Source organism: Phyllostomus hastatus, unplaced genomic scaffold (assembly GCF_019186645.2).
Source record: "Phyllostomus hastatus isolate PE091 unplaced genomic scaffold, TTU_PhHast_1.1 phas_contig_34, whole genome shotgun sequence".
Lineage (NCBI taxonomy): Eukaryota > Metazoa > Chordata > Mammalia > Chiroptera > Phyllostomidae > Phyllostomus > Phyllostomus hastatus.
Window position 1 is genome coordinate 14,543,459 of NW_025333857.1, and position 15,600 is coordinate 14,559,058.

The 15,600-nt window shown below is 37.0% G+C and overlaps 1 protein-coding gene across 7 annotated transcripts in view; it reads left to right on the top strand.

Moving 5' to 3' along the window:
- Positions 1-15,600, top strand: part of BNC2 (basonuclin 2) — a 421,558-nt gene that overhangs the window by 14,161 nt on the left and 391,797 nt on the right. The window lies entirely within an intron of this gene.

Genomic DNA, 15,600 nt, shown 5'->3' on the forward strand with positions numbered 1-15,600 from the left:
GACTCCTATTCCTGGACTGTGTCTGGAAGAGCACTGATAGAATTTACCCCACTTGTTTTTTTCTGCTTCCCATTCCCCTTTCTGATTGACAAATGCTTTTTCTTTAGATATGTTAATATTGTTAAGCAGGTACTAGCCTACTGGTTTGGGAGTTACTTGTTAAGGTGACTTTGAACCTGTTTGTTTTCTTATGGATCTAATGCAGATGGCAGACTCATTTAATTCATTTTAAATTTATTGGGAGATACTTCATGGTACTACCTTACATGTATTTTGTATACAAGTAGGCAAGAATAGTGGGAGGCCATAGGGTAAGACAACAGTTTTCTGGAGGAAAAAAAGATTTTTTGGCTTGTTTGTTTGGTTAATAAAAGGCTTTGAGACAAGTTAAGTACTTGGTAGAGAAAGTTTCTATTGTTAAATGCCCTGTAGTGAAATATCTTGATCTGAGATTGGCCTTACACATTGGTGTAATAAACTGCTCAGTGGTTAACTGCCAGCCGGAGAATCACAGGCTTGCCGGTTCGATTCCCAGTCTAGGGTACTTGGCTGGGTTATGGGCTGGGTCCCCAGCGGGGAGCACACAAAAGGCAGCTACACATTGATGTTTCTCTCCCTCTCTCCCTCTCTCCCCTTCCCCTCTGTCTAAAAATAATAAAACTAAAAAAATGAAAGCTTCCTTTTAAAAAGAAATAAACTGCAATCTAGAAGTCAGTAGAGGTGTTGTGTCTGTGTGTATTTAATCTCTGAATCTGTTTTCTATGTGATAGGAAAGTTCCTCAATGTCTTTGGGCTTCTCTTTTCCATTGTACAATTAAGGTCAAGGTTGAATTTTAAATGTTCTTAATAATGTTTTATATTGTGTGATGCTCAAGATCTCCTTTTACATGGTATTATTTTACAGGTACCAAAAAGTTAAATCTGTACCATTAACTTCACAGTGGTTGATTCTAGCAACCTCCCAGTTTAATTTTTTTACTTTAGTCTTGTTTCTTTTAAAACATTTTAATATCAATTAGATTCTGACTGGAGAGAAAAATTTGTTAAGGGAAGAGAAGGGTAGCAAGATGAGGCACTGAATATCTACTAGACGCCCAAAGGACAGATATTGGTGGACAAGAGAGCCACCTGTTGTGATCCCCTTAGTGTAGTCTGACTTTTATTCTTACACACATTTTCAGTGTGCAGTCTGTAAGTTTCAGAGTGGTCATTGTACAGTTGTGTAATGTGAGAATTTTATTAGGTATGTAAACCCATAGGGTTTAATATATTTCAAAATTTAAGCTTGAAAAGGTGTTAAAACAAAAAATAAAGTGGGGGTGGTGCTGAAGAGAATGGAGAAATTGTACAGGAAATGTTGAACACGGATAACAAATGTAGTTAGAAAGATACGTTGAAAAACCAAGGGCCAATTAAAAGGAGTGGCATGAAGCTTGTTTTTATGTGCTTCCGAACACCCACATTCACCATGTTTTTTTCTAGGATTTTTGAGGGTCTCCTTATCTTGTGCCCCCTCATCTACTGGGCAAAGTCCTGTTAGATCTGCCTTCTGATTACCACCCATTTACTGCCCAGCTGCCATTTCCCTGGTCCAAGCACCATCACCCTTCACCTGGTGATGAGAATACTCAGTATCTGAGATATGATGAAGATACTCAGTATCTTCTCACTGGACTAGTGCTGCCATTTTTCCCTCTCTTCTGCCCATTATACCCAGACTATTTTTCAGAGAGAAATAGCTTCCCTGTCTCAAAACTTTCAGTGACTTCCTATAACACTTGTAGTGAAATCTGAAATCCTGCTGTGACTGAAAAGGACGTGTGAGATGAGATCTCTGCCCAGTGCTCCAACAACATTTCCAACCACTGCTCACTCTGCTGCTGTTATACTGACCTTCTTGCTGTTCCCTGAACATGCCACACTTGCACTTACCTTAGGCCTTTTCACATGGTTTTCCTCTGCCTGGCCTGATCTTCTCCCAGATTTTTGCATGACTTCCTACCTCATTTTATTCAGTTCTCCGAAATGTCACCCTATTCAAAGAGTACTTCATGAGGACTTCCTACCCCTGCTGTGTCTGCATACTGGATGCATCTCTGACCTCTTAACCTTTTTTTCTTTAGCACCTTTATCACCACTTGAAAATTTATGTACTTATTTTTGTTTATATGTACTTTACTATTTGCCTGCCACCCACCCCCAAGGATATCAAACTCCGTAAGAACAGGGACCTTTGCCTGTCTTGGTAATTTCTGAATTTCCACGGCCTGTAGCAGTGGCTAGTATGGGAAACAGTCAACAGGATATTTAGTGAATGAAGGAATATATATTCTTTCTTTCATAAACAAATTTTTTATCAATTTTCATGAGCACTGAATTATTCTGTGGAGGATTATTTATAGCACCTGCTGTTGCCATGTTCTGAACTGTTTTTTGGAGCATTGGTTTCCAGGGTAGATGTAAACACCTCAAGGAGTGTGCAAATACCCTATAAGATGTGGGAAAAATATATTAGAAGTTTCTAATATATTAGAAATATATAATAAAGATTTTATTATATATTTCTTTATTAGAAATATATAATAAAGATTTTTTAAATCTATTTTTAGAGAGTGGGGAAAGGAGGGAGACAGAGGAGGAGAGAAACATGAATCATTTGCAACCCAGGCATGTACTCTGACTGGGAATTGAAGCCATGATGTGACCTTTTGCTTTACTGAACATTGCCCATCCAACTGAGCCACAGTGATCAGGGCTACAAATTGTATTTATCTCAGGGCTACAATACAAATTGTATTGTATTTATGTTTTATAGTGTACAGGATATCTTAGTACAAATATAAGGGATGCGCTGTGCAGTCAAAAAGATTAAGACTGTGGATTGAGCATGATCTGGGCAAGGATGGTTAACTTTGTTTAAAGCAAAATGTATTTCTCTAGTCAGGCTGCTTCACAGAGAAGATGGTGGTGGTACTACTACTGAGAGTATATAAAAATTTCCCCTTTTATGCAGAAGATCTCACAGATCTACTGTTTGGTTATAAGTGAGATACATGAGTGGGGACCCAAAAAACTCTTGGAATTTATTTATGAAAACTTGTGTATAATATTTATTCTTACATGTTTAAACTTTAGTCACAAAGGAAGAATTCAAAGTGTTCTCCCTTTGATGCAATTCACCTATCGATATGTTTTTCCCACTGCTCAAAACAGTTTTTGAACTCATCAATTTTGATGCCTTTTAGTGCTTCTGCCATTTTTTGTCCTCTTTCACATCAGTAAAATATTTCCCTTTGAGGGCTTTTTTCATCTGGGAAAACAAAAAAATGTCTCTTGAGCAAGATTGGGTGAATAGGGAGGGTGGGGCACAGGGCTTCTCCATGTTGTTGGTGAAAAACTGCTAACCAGTCAGTGTGATATGGTCAGGTGTGCTCGTAAATCACCCATCATGAAACAGGCAGATGCGTTGAAAGAGTCTTCCAAAAAAAATTCACTGAAGCTGAACTCAGCCTCTTACAACAACGCCAACTGATGGGTTGGTTCCTGGAACACTAATGTAGCTGGGGAGCCCTGTACTGTAAGGGGCCCACACTCCAGAAGATAATTCCTTTTGGGGGAAGGGCGGGGGGCAGTTCCAGCCTTGTATGAAATTCAGTATACATATGTGTATCAATATTTATTTCTTTATATTGAATTTCTTAACGGAATTTTCAAGTCTTTTCAGTTAAAGTGACCTGTGATGGGGCCCTTTGTACCTATATGTAAAAGTATGTGAGTTATTTAAGTGATGATTCAAAACTTCTACCTAGTTGGTCTGTTTCTGGGTGATCTCTGCTTTTTGTTAGTCTTTGAATAAGTCTTTTCCCTCATTTTGAATTTCTGTGTCTTCAGTTTTTTAAAATAACTTTATTGAGCTATAAGTCACATACCATACAATTCACCATTTTCAGTTTTACATTGTATTTTGTAATTAAAATTTATGCAATTTTGAAGACATAGAGAAATAAATAAATGATAAACTTAGAATTTGGAAGGAAATTTAGTTAGGTAATCATTATATAATACTTTCTCAAATTAAAGGAAGTTCTGTAACATTTGAAGACTTGTTTATAAAATATTTGACAGGGTTCACAAATATAAATGAAACACTGAAGTAATTAACATACTAATAAATATCCTAAGGAAACCTAAAAACCACAAGTAAGCAGATATAATTAAGTATTATCCTTTATAAAGTAGTCACCCTAGAAGATCATACACTGGTGGTGGCATAGCTTACAATGTTTTTAGAGTGCTTCATTTGACACTGGTTTCAGACAGCCTATGTCTAATTCTTCTAAGTATGTTCAGTGCTAGCAATTTTCTGTGACATTAGTTTTTTATGTATATTTTGTTGATTATGCTATTACAGTTGTCCCAATTTTTTCCCTTTGCCCCCTCCACTCTGTATCCCCCTTCCTTCCAGCAGTCCCCCACTTAGTTCATGTCTATGGGTTGTGCATATAAGTTCTTGGCTTCTTTATTTCCTGTGCTATTCTTAACATCCCCCTGTCTATTTTGTACCTACCAACTATGCTTCTTAATCCCTCTACCTTTCCCCTCCTTCTTCTTCTACCTCCCCACTGATAATCTTCCATGTGATCTCAATTTCTATGATTCTGTTCCTGTTATAATTGTTTGCTTAGTTTTTGTTTTAGATTCAGTTGTTGATAGTTGTGAGTTTGTTGTCATTTTACTGTTCATAGTTTTGATCTTTTTTCTTAAAGAAGTCCCTTTAACATTTCATATAATAAGGGCTTGGTGGTGATGAACTCCTTTAACTTTACCTTGTCTGGGAAGTACTTTGTTTGCCCTTCCATTCTAAATGGAGCATAGATGGAATGGAGCTTTGCAGGGTAGAGGAATCTTAGTTGTAGGTTCTTGCTTTTCATCACTTTGAATACTTCTTCTCAGCTCCTTCTTGCCTACAAAGCTTCTTTTGAGTGGACAGTCTTATGGGAACTGCTTTGCAGGTAACTCTTTGCTTTTCTTATGCTGTCTTTAAGATTCTTTATCTTTAATTGTTGGCATTTTAATTATGATGTGTCTTGATGTGGCCCTCTTTGGGTCCAACTTTTTTGGGACTCTCGGTGCTTCCTGGACTTATATGTCTATTTCCTTTGCCAAAGTAGGGAAGTTTTCTTTTATTATTTTTTCAAATAAGTTTTCAATTTCTCACTCTTCCTCTTCTCCTTCTGGCATCCCTATGATTCAGATGTTAGCATATTTGGAGATGCTGTGACCTAAGTTTTGATTTTCTGAATCATCAAGAAGTTAAGCCTGGTGAACATGGTAGGTGATAAAGCCAGATAATTCCATTTTTGGTAAAAAAAGATTAGCACAATTAATTTTTATCATGTAGCTTATATGTTGGCCCTGGAAGTAGTTATAACTGAAGAATTCCAGAAATGTTTTGAACTAAGTTACATCATTGGAATAAGTGCAGTGTTTGGAGGTAACAACTGAGATATATTAATCATTTTCCCCCACCACTAATTGGAATTTTTAAAGTCCGTGGAAACTCATTTGGCTATATAAGAATCAGTGTAAAATTTTATGCATGTGTAGATTTATATATCTGTGCATGCTTATAAACATCTTTGTACCCACCAAATTTTGTATTTTGTATTCTGATGTAACTCTGCTTCATGTGACAAATACCTGATAAATTCTAATTCAGGGTAAATCTTGTGGAATCTGAGTAAAATTACTGTAGGTCATGGTCTGAGGAGGTGTGCAAAGGCAAAAAATATAAAGAAATACTTTCAGATGTGAGACTGTGCAACTATACAAATAGTTTTATGTGAGGTCTGTCTGGAAAAAGTCCAGCCATTATAATATAATGAGAATGCTTTGCATGCTACATTGATGTAACTTGGCAGCTAAGGAGAGCAGACTGGAATGCACATGCATGAACAATGATGACTTCACTGTACTAGTCAGTGGAGGCGGAGATGCTGTTGAGTGAGCATGTGTACTGTGTGGCTCTCACATGCAATATGACTGAGTGAGTAGGGCAATGAATCTGCACCCAGTTTTGTGTGAAACATGAACATTCTTCTGTGGAAATTATTTTGATGAATCAGAAGGCCACAGCAGTGGGCAACTTGGCATCTTTGTCACAACAGCATGCTCCCACTAATGCACCATATCTCATGTAGTTTTATTAGTGAGCCATGAAATCACCCAGGTGGCTCTGCCCCTTTTCATTCCAGATTTGCTGCCCTGTGACTTCTGGGTTTTCCCAAAACTAAAATCACCTTTGAAGGGGAAGATATTTCAGACTGTTGATGAGGTTAAGGAAAATACAACAGGGGCAGCTAATGATGATTGGGAGAACTATTTGAGGTCCCAAAGTGCCTACTTTGAAGGGGACTGAGGCATTGTTGTCCTGTGTACAGTGTTTCTTGTATTTTATATCTTTTTCAATAAATATCCCTATTTTTCATATTACATGGTTGATACCTTCTGGACAGACCTCATCATGATAGAGCTCTTTAGTTAGAAATTAGATGGGTTGTCACATGCCTATCCTGTATACTTTTTAAAAATATATTTTATTGATTATGCTATTACAGTTGTCCCATTTTCCCTCCTTCACTCCCCTCCATCCTGCACACCCCCTCCCTCCCACATTCCCCCCCCCCCCTTTTAGTTCATGTCCATGGGTCATACATATAAGTTTTTTGGCTTCTTCATCTCCTATACTGTTCTTACCCTCCCCCTGTCTATATTCTGCCTACCATCTATGCTACTTATTTTCTGTACCTTTTTCCCCTCTTTTCCCCTCCCACTCCCCTGTTGATAACCTTCCATGTGACCTCCATTTCTGTGGTTCTGTTCCTGTTCTAGTTGTTTGCTTAGTTTGCTTTTGTTTTTGTTTTAGGCATGGTTGTTAATAATTATTTGCTATCATTTTACTGTTTATATTTTTAATCTTATTTTTCCTAGATAAATCCCGTTAACATTTCATATAATAAGGGGTTGGTGATGATGAACTCCTTTAACTTGACCTTATCTGAGAAGCACTTTATCTGCCCTTCCATTGTAAATGGAAGCTTTGCTGGAGAGAGCAATCTTGGATGTAGGTCCTTGCCTTTCATGATTTGGAATACTTCTTTCCAGCCCCTTCTTGCCTGCAAGGTCTCTTTTGAGAAATCAGCTGACAGTCTGATGGGAACTCCTTTGTAGGTTACTGTCTCCTTATCTCTTGCTGCTTCTAGGATTCTCTCCTTATTTTTCATCTCAGGTCATGTATTTATGATGTGCCTTGGTGTGCTCCTCCTTGTGTCCAACTTCTTTGGGATTCTCTGAGCTTTCTGGACTTCCTGGAATTCTATTTCCTTTGCCAGATTGGGAAAGTTCTCCTTTATTATTTGTTCAAATATCTTTTCCACTTGTTGCTCTTCCTCTTCTCCTTCTGGCACCCCTATAATTCGGATGTTGGAACGTTTAAAGATGTTCTGGAAGTTCCTAAGCCTCTCCTAATTTTTTTGAATTCTTGTTTCTTCATTTTTTTCTGCTTGGATGTTTCTTCCTTCTGGTCCACACCATTGATTTGTGTCCCAGTTTCCTTCCCATTACTGTTGGTTCCCTGTACATTTTCCTTTATTTCACTTAACATAGCCTTCATTTTTTTAAAATCTAATTTGCAGCCAAATTCAACCAGTTCTGTGAGCATCCTGATTACCAGTGTTTTGAACTGTGCGTCTGATAGGTTGGCTGTCTGTTCATGGCTTAGTTATATTTTTTCTGGAGCTTTGATGTGTTCTTTTGTTTGGGCCATTTTTTTGCCTTGCCAAGACTGTTACATAGTGAGAAGTGGAGCCCTAGGTGTTCGCCTGGGCGGGGCAATGCACTAGCTGCATAGTGACATTGTATGTGGGGGTGGGGTCTGAGAGGGAACAATGGCGCTTGTTCCACTTTCTGCCAGATTTCAGTCACTTCCTCTGCTTCCCTCAAGCAAATTGGGCCCTTCTTGTGCTGATTCCCAAGTGGGTGGGTTTGTGTACATTCTAGGACCCTGTGGGTTTCCAACCAACTCTCCTGTGAGGCTGAAAGTTTCTCCCACTGCCACCTCAACCCCCACAGGTGTTTTCAATAAGATGTTTGAGGCTTTATATCCCGGTGCTTGGGCCCTGGGTTGCACAGTCCATCCTGCTCCCCAGTTGTTTCTCTCGGTTTATCTATAAGGGAATGTTGGACCGCCCACTCCATCAACAGCCGCCTTGCCAGCCAGCTGCAGCCTTGCAGGCCCCACTCCACAATCTGCTGCCTCACTGGGTCCACCAGCTGCTTGCTGCCTTGCTGCGAGTCCTCTCCGCCCAGTTGTCTGTCTCCTCCCCTCCTGCTGGTCTGGATGAATATTTCTTCTTCAACTCCTTGGTTGTTGGACTTCCCTACAGTTTGATTTTCTGTCAGTTCTGGTTGTTTTTGTTTTTAAATTGTTGTCTTTTTGGTTGTGCATAGAGGTACAGTGTGTCTACCTACACCTCCATTTCGGCTGGGAGTCTTATAATTCAGCAAATCTGTATCTTGGGCATAAATAAATGCTACAGACATTAGAAAGAAGAAAGCTAGTAAAGTACAAATTTGTGTATGTAACTTTCTGTGGCAGTCTTATCCATACTTATATTTGACAAAAGTCAAAGGAAAAGTAGTTGCTTGCTAAAGTAGAATATGATTTTATTTTGGATTTTTTTGTGCTTTAAGATTTGTTTTTGAATTCCTTTTAAGTTGTGGTTTGAAGTAACACTTATAAATCAGTTTGTTTATGATTACTTCCCAATTATCAGTTAAGAATAGCATTAATTTCTTGTTATTGAACTTCCTTCTAATTCATCTTTCAACCTCTTTTTTTTTAAAGATTATTTATTTATTTGTAGAGAGAGGGGAAGAGAGGGCTAAAACAGGGAAAGGAACGTAGATATGAGAGAGAAGCATCAATTGGTTGTTTCTCACTCCTATGCACTCTGACTGGGACTGAACTTGCAATCCAGGAGTGTGCCCTGACCAGGAATTGAACAGGCAGCCTTTCACTTTGCTGGACAACGCCCAGCCAACTGAGCCACAGTGGTCAGGGATCATTTTCCAACCTCTTGTCCACAGCGTAAGATGCCAATTTTAGCATGAAATCTGTAGATCTCAGCATAATTTTATTTTTTAAATTATCAAAAGCAATTTTGAAAATCAGTCAGTTTTATTAAGTCGCAACCACACCCTATTTAAAAGTTTGTAAATACTTTTTCAGGAATGAGAATTCAAGAAATAAAAAGGAATGGAATAAATTTAACACAGAAGTGTTAATTTTAGATGTTTCCTTATTCCTCCCCACTTCCTGAGTTCTCTGAAACTGTAGAACTTTCTGATTTGAAAGAAAGTTAAGACTAATAAATATTAGGGTCAGCTTTTCTTGTGTTAGCTATAATCTGCTGGGTATTTTTTTTAGCCAAATACAAAAATATACTTATATATAACCAGCATATTAGGCTTCTTATATAGTTCTGTAAAAGTGGAGAGGGCTATTAGCAGGTCCTGTTATAAGGCTGAAGGCTTTGCTGGACTACAACCTAAGTGCGTCATTAACGGTGCTATAGGAGGGACCACATGTACTGTGTTCATGGACCATTTGGCTCATGAGATGGGATTTGTCTTAATTCATTGTCATGTGCTCTAACTTGTGGGAGTGTAAGTTCTAGCTACTTTACCTTGGATGGATTCTCAGTGTTTTATCTTGTTCCAGGAGTATTATCATACTTGAGAATGCACTTAATTACAAGCTTTATGTTTTCTAACACCTATTCACAATACCTCCTCTTCACTATACCTGTTTTCATCCCTGGAATCATGTGCTGGTTGAGGGCACTAATAAGTTGGAAGACAGAAGCTGTCAAACTTGAAACCTACCTCCATTTTTTGGTGTCTTCTCTTCATTTTGAGATTTTGGAACTTTCTATTTAAAGCCTGTTTGGGGGTTAATTTTATCAGATAAATGAATTTATGTTTGGTAAGAGACTAGTAGACATGGTTTATTATTATTGGGTATTTCTGAGTATATCGTAGTCAGATTGATTTTTGTTGTGTTTTTATAAACTACTGCATTATAGGTTTTGTTTTAATAAAATTTTTGACTGAATTCCTGTCTAAACTGAGATTCTTCCGTAGAAAAAGAGTGCTTCGAAATATTTCTCGCAATCTTTTGAGATTAAACATAGTAGGATCTTAGGGAGTTTCAGTTTTTTTATGTATATGTGTAATCTGTCTCTTCAGTTTCCTGAATTTGCCCTTCATTTGAACTTATTACACTTTATTATCCTCAGCTGTTTGTGTATCTATTACATATGTTGCTCTGTAGATTCTCAGGTATATAATTTTGATTGTTTTATTTTTTTTTATTAAGGAACAAAGTCCTAAGTGAGTCATAATTTAGAAATAATTTATTTAATAGTTTCACACTTTAATTTTGCTCAAAATTTACAGTTTTGGGGTATTTTGGCGTTATATCTTGGACAAACTTTTAATGGGCAAAATTACATTATACTACCTTGTATATTCTATTTTTAGAGTTTAGTGTTACCCCTGATTGAGAAACTCATATGACTAGAACTATCAGACTTTTCTAAATGTGTTTGGTCAATATGCAGTCCTCTGTGGAAGGTGATTCTTTTTTACCAAACGAATTTTATGCAGTCAACTTCCTTAATTTGTAATGTAGGCTCAGTGAAAGCCACAGGGTATTCCCTCCCACCCTGGGAAATCTTTAAAGAGATGTTTAAACAAATCAAAATATGCTTATAACTTAAAAGAAATAATTTGATGTGGCAAGTTTTAAATTAAAATAAAAAGACATACACACTGCCTAACCTTTCTCTGAGTCTTTGGTTTAAGTCCTCTGTCATATAATGCCAAAAACTTTGTTCTGAGCTACGTGTGTGTTGAAACATGTATGCCTGTCCTAGTGTCATAACTAATTATATCTCTTGTATGCCTACTTCTAGTAATTGGAAAGTAGACCTACCGCAGCATATGATTTAACATTTAGTTTTATCTTGAGGACCTGCTATAGAAATCAGATCTTCTACTGTGCAGCAACTTGACATTGTAAACCAATATTAATATTTTAACTATATCATCCACTTTGTGTTTTGCACAAATGGTGTACTTTAAGGGAAGAAAAATTTCAGGGGTTCTTAAAAGCTCATCTGTCTTTACCAGTAATTGTATAGTAATACTGATTTACTTTTAGTTTTGACCGAGTTATTTTATCTGTGAATTAGAAATTGGTGCTCTGGTGTTGTTATAGCAAAATTTTATGGGATTTCTTTTTTACCCAAAGTTAGGCAAAAGATTGTAGTTTGTGGCAAACCTGCTGTTGCTTTGGTTACTTAATCTTCATGGATTGGGCTGAAATAATTTGGGGCTTATTCTATGAAAATGCATTGAGTAGAATATTCACAGACTTAGAAATCCTGTCTTGGACATGCTTGTGACTGGGGCAGCAAACAGTTTCTTATATGCACCAGCATGTATGAAAATATGTGGTCCTTGTCCATGCCTGCTGAAAGAGGACTTTACCATTATTCAGTCTCTGAGCTGCAGCCTTGTCGCAATTAAAGTCTTAGGACTGGGAGCAGTTAATGCTGCTGATAGATTGTGGTATTTAGCATTATGCTGTATTCCATGGTGATCTAGTTCTGGATTCTAGTCAGAACTTGGGCAAGAGTATACCAAAGAATTTGTTGCAATTTAATATTTTCACAGATAGAAATACAGTGACCTTTCTTACTAACAATCAGGTTTTTAGATTGAAGAAATAGTGAAGAGATTGTGCAATGCTGTTACTGATAATTGTTTAAAATTTAACACTGAAAATGCTGGGATTTCCTTTTCTCTTGTTAAGCCAAAGCATTTCTTGCTTTGAATTTTCTTTCGCTTCATTCTTTTATTATAGTTGAAAATAAAACCGTTCAATATTGCATTTCAAATTTAGTTCCATCCTCTTATTATATACTAAATTAGTTTTTATAAGTTTTGTATTGTTCTGTCATATGCTAACTTAAGTATACACAGGCATTGAACTTGAATGATTTATGTTCTGAAATGTGGGATTTGGATTCTTGGTATAATTTTTCTGTTTTGAAAACGGAACTCCCAGCAGTTCCTAATCAGTATATCAAGACCTCTTACATTAAAAAGTCAGACGACTTAAACCTAAGCACCTTAGGTTTAAGTCATCTAACTTTTGAAGACTATGACTGTAAAAAGCATGTGTTAAATAATGACAGTGTCTTTCTATTTTTTAAATGTTCATTTCTCTTAGAGTTTTTGGTATCTCAAGTTAACGCAGTTGTATTTGGTTTTTAAGAATAACTGATGATTAAATCAGAATTTGCAACGGATAGACCACTTAAGAGAAAGGGTTATTTCCAAGTGTGGGGCATTCTGGCAGTGCATGGGAGGCTGGCCTCTGGCCTGCCTGATAGGAACAGGCCTTCCCACTCATCAGTGACTGAAGTACTAAGAGGTGGAAGATGTTAAGGCTTGTTTGCTGTTCTGAACCTGGAGGTGCTGCCACCTCCACAGGGTGCTTAGAAATTTTGGGAGATGTTTTTGTTTGTCACAAATGACTTAAATGGGTGTCTCATGCTATGTGGTGGACCAAGGACACCTCCTTGTCCCAACTGAAGACTGCACTGGCAATGATGACCTGTTCTGCCTGAAATATCAGTCCCTCTACTGAGAAACCCTGGAAAGTTGTTAATATAAAAAATGAAAAATATTCGTAAAAATGACTTTTGGCTCCTAGAATTCTCAGTTTACATCCTATTTTATTTTTTAAAAAGTTTTAAAAGACTTTATTTATCCTTAGAGAGAAGGGAAAGGAGGGAGAAAGGGAGAGAAATGTCAATGTGTAGTTGATTCTCATGTGACCCCCACTGGGGACCTGGCCCGCAACCCAGGCATATGCCCTGACTGGGAATTGAACCTATGACCCTTTGGTTCACAGTCCACACTCAATCCACCGAGCTACACCAGCCAGGGCTCTTACATCCTATTTTAAAAGGACTGTTTCTGTTTCAGTATGTACTTGATTGCGGCTTCACAAGTAGAACCCCAAATACCACTTCTTAATGTTCTTGAGTAAATGTTATTTCAAAAGGTATATAGATATTTTATACACTTGACATACTAAAAATATTTAGTCATGAGCCCCAAGTCAAACTCAGAGATACCCACTTATGCAAATACCCATCAAATTGTGTCAGTGTTTGCCATATTAGCAGATTATAAGTGAGTTGAAACTCATCTCTAGGTTTTTATAATTAAAAAAGTTAACTTTGTAAGAAATTTCTAAATGAAAGATTTTTAAATCAAGAAAAAATAGAGTAAATAAAAGTGGAATTCGATGTAAACAAGTATTTTCAAATACTCATTGCTTTCTCATGTTAGTACCAGTTCTGAAATTTCAACTGGGAAGAGAAAGTCTAACATAAGGCCCTGTTTTTGAGTAATACCCAATTGGGAATCACTATTTGATGGATAGCATAGTACTCAAGCTTTCTCTTCTTGCACACAGGTTTATAGTCATGTTACAGGCTTAAAGTAGCTCAGAAATGTTTAATAAAACCCATTAGTTGGTGGTAGAGTTTCAATTCTAAAAAAGCAGCTTGATTGTGTGTATTAGCTTAAGAATGGCCGTAAGTAACTTTTCAGTACAATCACAGGACAAACAGAATAATAAACTGGCCTTTTTGGGGGTCTTATAACAAAGTGTATTGGCTTTGGAGATGGAAAGATATGCTTTTGGATATGGATACCACTACTTACTATGGTAGAACCTTGTGCAAATTCCATTGCCTGTTTGTTTATGTGTTGTAAAAAGTGTGTAACATAATATTTACCCTCTTGATGACATTTTTAAAAAATCCTCACACAAGGATATGTTCTTACTGTTTTTTTTTTCTTAGAGAGAGGAAGGGGGAGAGAGAGAGAGAGAGAGAAGGGGGGGGTGTGGAGAGAAACATCGATGTCAGAGAGAAGCATCAATCACCTGCCTTCCATATGTGCCCTGACTAGGGATGGAAACTGCCACCTAGGTATGTGCCCTGACCTGGAATCAAACCCACAACTTTTTGGTGTATGGGATGATGCTCCAATCAATTGAGCCACCTAGCCAGGGCTTGACCACTTTTAAGTGTATACAGTTAAGCAGCACTAAATATATGCTCATTATTGTGCCATTTTAAAAAATTATTTTGAAATAATTTTTAGCTTACAGAAAAGTTGGGAAAATAGTATAATGAGTTTCAATAAACCCTTCACCTAGATTCCCCAATATTAACATTTTTCATGACCATGTAATTAAAAAAATCAAGAGATAATTCATATACCACAAAAGTCAGCATTTTAAAGTATACAGCCAGTCTTTTTTGTATATTCACAAGGTTATGGAACCATCACTGCTATTTAATTCTAGAACATTTTTGTCACCCAGAAAGATACCCTGTACCTGATAGTAGTAACTCTCCATTCACACTTCCACCTAGATCTTGGCAACTTTTACTTTTGACCCACTGTGAAATATAATAGTATTAATACTGCGGTATTTTGAGATAGCATGTGTAAAAATGCCTAGCATGGTGTCTGTCTAATGCAAGCCAAATACCCATTAGTTTCTTTTTCCTTGTCATGGGAAAACAAAATATCATATGTAGATATATATGGACTTTTAGAAACTGGGATGCCAGTGAAAACTGTTTTCTTTTCTCAGGGAGAAATCTTGTTAGTTTAGCAGATGAACAATTTCCAAGACACTCAAAGACATAATGGAGGTAATTATATTAAAATAGCTTATGTAAGGTAAAATAGCCTGTGAAACTCTAAAAATATGTTTGTAAAATTGTGTTTTGCACACAGAGGGTAGGGAAAAATCTTTTGCAAATGGATGCCCAGCATGTATGCCAATCTTTTCATTGATTAATCTTTGAAATCATCTCTTTTTGGATACATTTTATATATCCATTTTTAAACATTTCAAACTGTGTTTCACTTCATAACAAGGCATGGTAAATACCACAGTGTGGTAAAACCAATCAAAGTATCTTAAGAGTTCCATTGTTATCTTAAGTGACAGTTATGAACACCTCATGTCCTGGATTTAATTACCCTTTGATGATATGATGGTTTGATTGTGAGCATACTGTGTAGCTAAGATATCTGCACTTTGAAGAATACTTAGTTATGGTTCTGAATACCTTACCACAAATGTTGCAAATGTTTTAAATATTTATAGTGTAGTAGGAAGCAGCATTGGTAGTGTAAGATAAGAAAGCATATGACTGAGAAAGGCCTAAGTTGGAATCCCAACTGTGCTGTGGGAAGTATGTGAAGGGACAAAATTTCTGGAAGCCTCAGTTTCCTCATTGGTAAACCTGGAGGATAACAACCATGGTTGCATAGGATTGGACTGAGGATTGAATAGACGTAGTCTGGGTTAGGATCAGCACAGTGCCTGACATAAAATAAAAACTTCTTAAAATGGTAGATGTTATTCAGATGTCA